The sequence below is a fragment of the Pinus tabuliformis genome, chromosome Q (genome assembly GCF_031772625.1).
Source record: "Pinus tabuliformis cultivar Carrire ecotype Pingquan chromosome Q, CPIR1, whole genome shotgun sequence".
NCBI classification, from domain to species: Eukaryota; Viridiplantae; Streptophyta; class Pinopsida; order Pinales; family Pinaceae; genus Pinus; species Pinus tabuliformis.
Window position 1 is genome coordinate 380679155 of NC_142296.1, and position 6274 is coordinate 380685428.

Here is a 6274-nt window from a genome sequence, read left to right on the forward strand (position 1 = left end):
AACTAGAGCATTTTTCAACAACTGATTCAACTGCTCAAAACTTACTACACATTCCTTTGTCCATTGAAATTTATTTCCTTTCCTCGTCAAGGATGTAATAGGATAGGTAATTTGTGAGAAGTTCCTGATGAACCTCCTATAAGAACCAGCTAATCCATTGAATGATAACACCTCATCCACATTCCTAGGAGCTACCCATTCCATGATAGCTCTTATATTTTATGGATCCACTGATATACCTTCCTTGGAAACCACATTTCCCAAGTAGTGTACCTTTGTCTGAAAGAAACTGCAACTACTAAGCTTGGCATACAACTAATGCTTTCTTAGAAATATCAATACTGTTTCTAATTGTTTGGCATGTTCTTCCTCATTCTTAGAATATATCAATATATCACTAGTGAATACAATAACAAACTTGTCCAGATAAGGACAGAGCATACTATTCATAAAACAAATGAGAGTGGCTGGAGCTTTAGTCAGACTAGAAGGAACTACAACAAATTCATAATGCCCATACCTAGTCCAGAAAGTAGTATTGTAGATGCCCTCTTCTTTGATGAGTACCTAATGATATTCTGATCTCATATTAATCATCGAGAACATTGCTACTCCCTTCAACTAACCAAACAAGCCTTCAATCCTTTGCAATAGATATATACATATACATATACATATATATACCTATATACATACACATATACATATAAGCATGATCTACATGTAGAGAGATACATTTTTCATATTAAAAATTTATTTATTATGAAAAAATATAATTTTTATTCTTTTTCAAAGTTGGCAAAGTAATATTTCATTTACGTTTTGTAGACACATGTGTTCACATAAGGTTTTTTTCAACTATTTAAATAAATTGAAAAACCAAAAGTACCCTTTTGAAGAGGAATAGTAAACGAGGATAGTGGCATTTTTTGAAATTGTTTCATTGTGTATATTTCATGATATTGATTTTTTATTCAACCTCTTTAAAACAATTAAAAAAACATTAAAGAATTATGGTTAAAAGAAATTAGATGAAAAATATCATATGAATTTGAAAATGTCAAACTCATATGCCAATGGATAGAGGATTCCTTCATCAATTGAATGTGATCAACTTGCCACCTAATGTATAATTTATCCCTAAGTGCGCTAGGGCACAAAATGGAGTTGTAGGAAATTTCGTAGAAGAGGTGTTGAAATTGTTGATTTTAGGACTTAAAAAGCTCGATAAAGCACTTTAAGTACTTAATCGAGCGCCTAAATTTCAAATTTAAATAGCTCAATCGAGGGTTTCATAAGCCCTAGATCAAGCCATATACATGGTTAACAGAGGCTTGATCCAGTGCTATGGCTTAATGGAGCCTTTATAGAAATAATTTTAATGATCTAAGCTTACACATTTTAAAATTCCAAATCTTATTAGAATTCTTTTATAATGTCATGTAAAAACCTTATTAAATTTAATATTAATATTAAAAGAATATTATTATTATTATTAAATTAAATGATGGAATGATATTAATATACAAAATTTAATATTAATATATTTTAATGTTAATATTAAATTTATTAATTTTCGATTAATATAATATTATTAACTTTAATATAATATATTATTTTTTATATTATAATATATACTACGACAACCACATTAATAAATCTGGTTGATATACGCCATAGGCATTAACAAAAGAGTTGACCGTTAACACAAAAAGATTCATACAAGCTAACTCAATATATGCTAATTATTTTTAACAATTTTTTTTTATAAATCTAACATAATAAAATATATAATATTTTTAAAATCTTGAAGTAATCATAACCTAAAGCTACCTTTAAAGAAATAAAACCTAAACAGTTTCAATTGGAAGACATGAAGCGCTCTATGTATCTTTAAAGGAGGTAGCTGGAACATTAATATTTTGGAAAATTTTAGATAATATTTCCATGGAAAATTATTATTTTCCCTCTAGGTGAATGTACAATACACATTTAAAATATTACATTTTAAATATGTATTTTATAAAATAAATAAATTGTTCTATGACATAAAAATAAAAATAAAATTATTTAAACATAATATTTTAATTGTCAAAGTAATTTAATTTTTTTGAAATATAGAGTGAGAGAGAGTGGGAGAGAAGCATAAGAGAGAAAGGGGGACGCAAAGATGGAGAGAGGGAGAGAAGGAGAGAGTCTCTAAGAAAGAGACGGAGGTTGAGAGACGGATTTGGAGGAAAAGATAGGGAAGGAATAAGTTTGAGACACACACACACACACACAGAGAGAGAGTATAATTGGGGGTGATATAGAAAGACAATGAAGGAGACATGGAGATAAGGGTTAGAGGGAATGAGAGAGGGAGGGAGATAGTCAACAAAGTTGTACGACAAAGCTCAAGAGAGAGTAAGTGATGTGGGGGAGAGACATAGGGAGGTGGGAGAGAAAGGAAGAGAGAGAGAGATAGAGTTAGAGTGGGAGACATAGGGAAGTAAGAAGAAAGTCATATAGAGAGAGAGAGGTGGAGAGAGAGAGAGGGAGTGGCAATGGAGATGGAGAGAGAGAGAGAGAGAGAGAGATAAGGGAGGTGCAGAGTGAGGGAGAGAGGAGAGTAGGAGGGAAGATAGATATAAGGGGAGATTGATGGAGAGGCGGGGAAGATAGAGAGAGAGAGAGGGAGAGGGAGAGATGTATAGATAGATGTGGATAAATAATGTGTATATTTGTGGGCTGATATAGATCGATGAAGAAGGAGAGACAAAGGGATATAGAGATGTAGATGGAAGGGGGAGAGAGGGAAAGATAAAGAGATAAATGGAGGGAGGGAGAGATAGATAGATATGAAGAGAGAGAGAGAGTGAGTATTTCTAGGTGGGTGAGATAAAGAGACAAAGAAGGAGAGATGGAGGAAGAGATAAATATATATGGAGCGGGGAGAGAAATAGAAGAAAATTACTTTCACTATATGTATTGATTTCATTGTACAAATGTTGATTTCTAATCATATTTTATTTCTGGCAAATTATATGCATTGATTTCTGTGTAGATGTTTATTACTAATTCTCTTTCATTTCTTGCATTAGATGGATTCATTTCATTAAGATTTTAATTTGTAATCTTGTTTGATTGAGCTCGAATAGTTGCAGTGATTTCAATGTAGATGTTAATTCTTAATACTGTTTGATTGCTAGCACTAGATGCGTTGATTTCAGTGTAGATGGTTATTTATAATCATTTTTTATTGCTTAAAGCATTAGATGCATTTATTTCAGTGTAGATGTTGATTTGTAATCCTATTTAATTGTTTGCATTAGATGCATTGATTTTAGTGTAGATTTTGATTTTTCATCCTATTTGATTGCTCGCATTAAATGCATTGATTGCGGCAAAGATAATGATTTTTGATAAATTATGTAACTATATATAGGATGTACATTAAGTTCAAGGTAATTAGTTTAACATTGTGCATTTAGTGTAAGCACAAAAAAATTATTGACGATGTGCATTATGACTAAGCATTTTTAGATAACCTATAACCAAGTAAAATCAAATAAAAATTGTATTTGTAACTTTTACGTCTCCACATTTTAAAATTGAATGTATAACTTATTTCAATCATATTTGAGTTTTTAAAAATTGGATAAAACTTAAAATTCCATCATAAGGAATTGATTCACATAGTTGGATAACTACTTGTAAATTTAGGAAAGTTGATAACATTATATAAAATTATAGAAATGTTTCCATATATTGTTGTTTGACCGATATATTGTATTTCAATACACTTGTCTTAGATCATGTTATGACTAAGCTCTTGTAGATAATCTCAAAATAAATAATGCTAAATAAAACCTATTTGTTGTTTACATGACATATTTTAATAATAAAATTGAATAAAACTTATTTCAATCATATTTGTGTTTTTTAATTGAACCTTGAGATAAGAAATTGATTGAAATACTTAAAAATATTCTCCATGCATTGTGGTATATGGGTGGGTCACAAAATTATATATATATATATATATATATATATATATATATATATATATATATATATATATATATATATATATATATATATATATATATATATAATACAGATGACTTTATAATTCAAATAATTTATTTTTAAAATTGAATTGTAATAACATACATGTTGATTGCACTAAAAGACACTTTCTACAAGCCAATATGAAGCATGATTGGAATAATTTCAATGTTCAACATTAAATTGATACATGATATATTTTAGTTCATTTTAAGTATCAAATTGACCTGCATCATAACTTTTGAGATTGTAGTTATTTTCTTAGTTTATGAAAATGGAAATCGAAATTGAACATATATTTCTCTAATAAAAGTTATAGTATATAGAAAATTATTGAAGTAGTGAAATAATTTTAACAAATCCATTTAAAATTCAAAAATTAATGATCATCCATAAAAAATATTAATACAAATCCGTAAAGTAAATTAGTGAATACATGTATCAATAAACCATCCATATAAAAATATATACAAATTACAAATATCACATGAACATCCATAAACTGAAATAATAAGCATCCATAAACCAAAATAATGTCCATGATGTACATCCATAGACTATCCATGTATGAAAATATACAAACTATGTATAAAAAATTTGAATAGGCCCTATGAAATGAGTCTGAAAATATACAAACTATGACACTCTAAGTACCACCAGAACTCCTATGTGAGTTCTTCCATGCAAGGTAGGTGTCCACAAGTTGGTACTGCAATATAACACATTCAAATTCAAAATAATTATATCATTATTTGTATAAAATAAACAATATGGAAATAAATTATATTGAACAAATTTTTTAATTGTAAACATATACACATGAATCTAATAACCTCAATTGAGTCCAAATGCAAGTCCGATAGAATGGGGGTCTAATCATGAATCTAGGTTTGCTGCTTCCCTACTTGTGGCTCAATGATTGAGCCCTACATCGATTGACCTACATCATCAGTGCCTCTAAACCTAACATCCCACTCATGTCTCCACATAATAGTGGCATCAACGTCACTCTGCATATGGACCTGTATACAGAATGGATAGGACAAACTATAATTAGTCTACAAATTAATTAGCATATTTATGTAACTTAAAAAAAAATTGAAATATTAGAAATAAATAAGTTTACCTCATCTGTTGTTCCATTTGGTTGTACATAATGACCCTCCTCCACATTAACATATAATGTGAAGGTGGAGATGGAGGAGAATCCATGGAAATGTGCTTTGGTCGAGGATGCCCTGGCTGATCAACTACACTCTCTGATGACCTCATAATCTCATCCATGTAGCTGGGACGTGTCTACATGTTATCATGAACTTATTACTATAAATTATGCAATCTAATACGAACTATAATTTTTACTATAAATAATTATGCATAATTTGACAATAAGAGTTAAAAGTTTTGTATATATATGTACCTAGTTTGTGTCACGTGGCCATGCACCCTCCAAGTCTCATGAATGACATCACCTTACATACATGTATGTGTCAAAAGTTGATCAAAGGGAAAAATAGTGAGAAATGCATAATCATATAAGGGAACTTTGGGGTCACAAAGTAGTGGTGGTGGTCTCCTAATCTCTCCATGCAATGCACCATGCAACCAATGACATCCACATGTTGTCTGCAATACTCTCTTTCATCTCAGCACTGAGTTGTGACAACTCCTCTAGATTTTGAGGTAATATCATGCTTTGCGACAATGGTGGAAATAATCTTGGAGGTGGTGGTACGTGGCTAGGGTCTCTATGAGGTCCCTCACATTCATAGGTGCCTCCCATGCTAGTACCAAAAAAAATATATCCGGTATCAGTGTAATCTGATCTCATATGTAACACATACCCGACATATAAATGCTTAGAAAAATAAATGGTGACCTGGTCAAGGTTGGGGAACTTTCCCCAATCTCATTTGAATCTATCATACACAAAAGGTGCTGCATGAACATTACTAAAATATTTCAGTGGGATTGGACCTTTATGTCTAGCAAGGTGATATAGAGGGATGTTGAAAAACTCCCCATGAACATCAATGTCGTTGGTGGCTTCTTTCACCATGTCCAAAGAATTTGGGCGTCTAACCTTATGCCTCCTAACCCTATGTATGAACCGTAATATGTGGAAATGTGGGCCGACCTCCATTATGTCTCGATCAACCTAGTCATGCTATCCAACATCAAAGACAAGGCAACAATAGTCAGTGAATTGGCAGGGATATTGTTT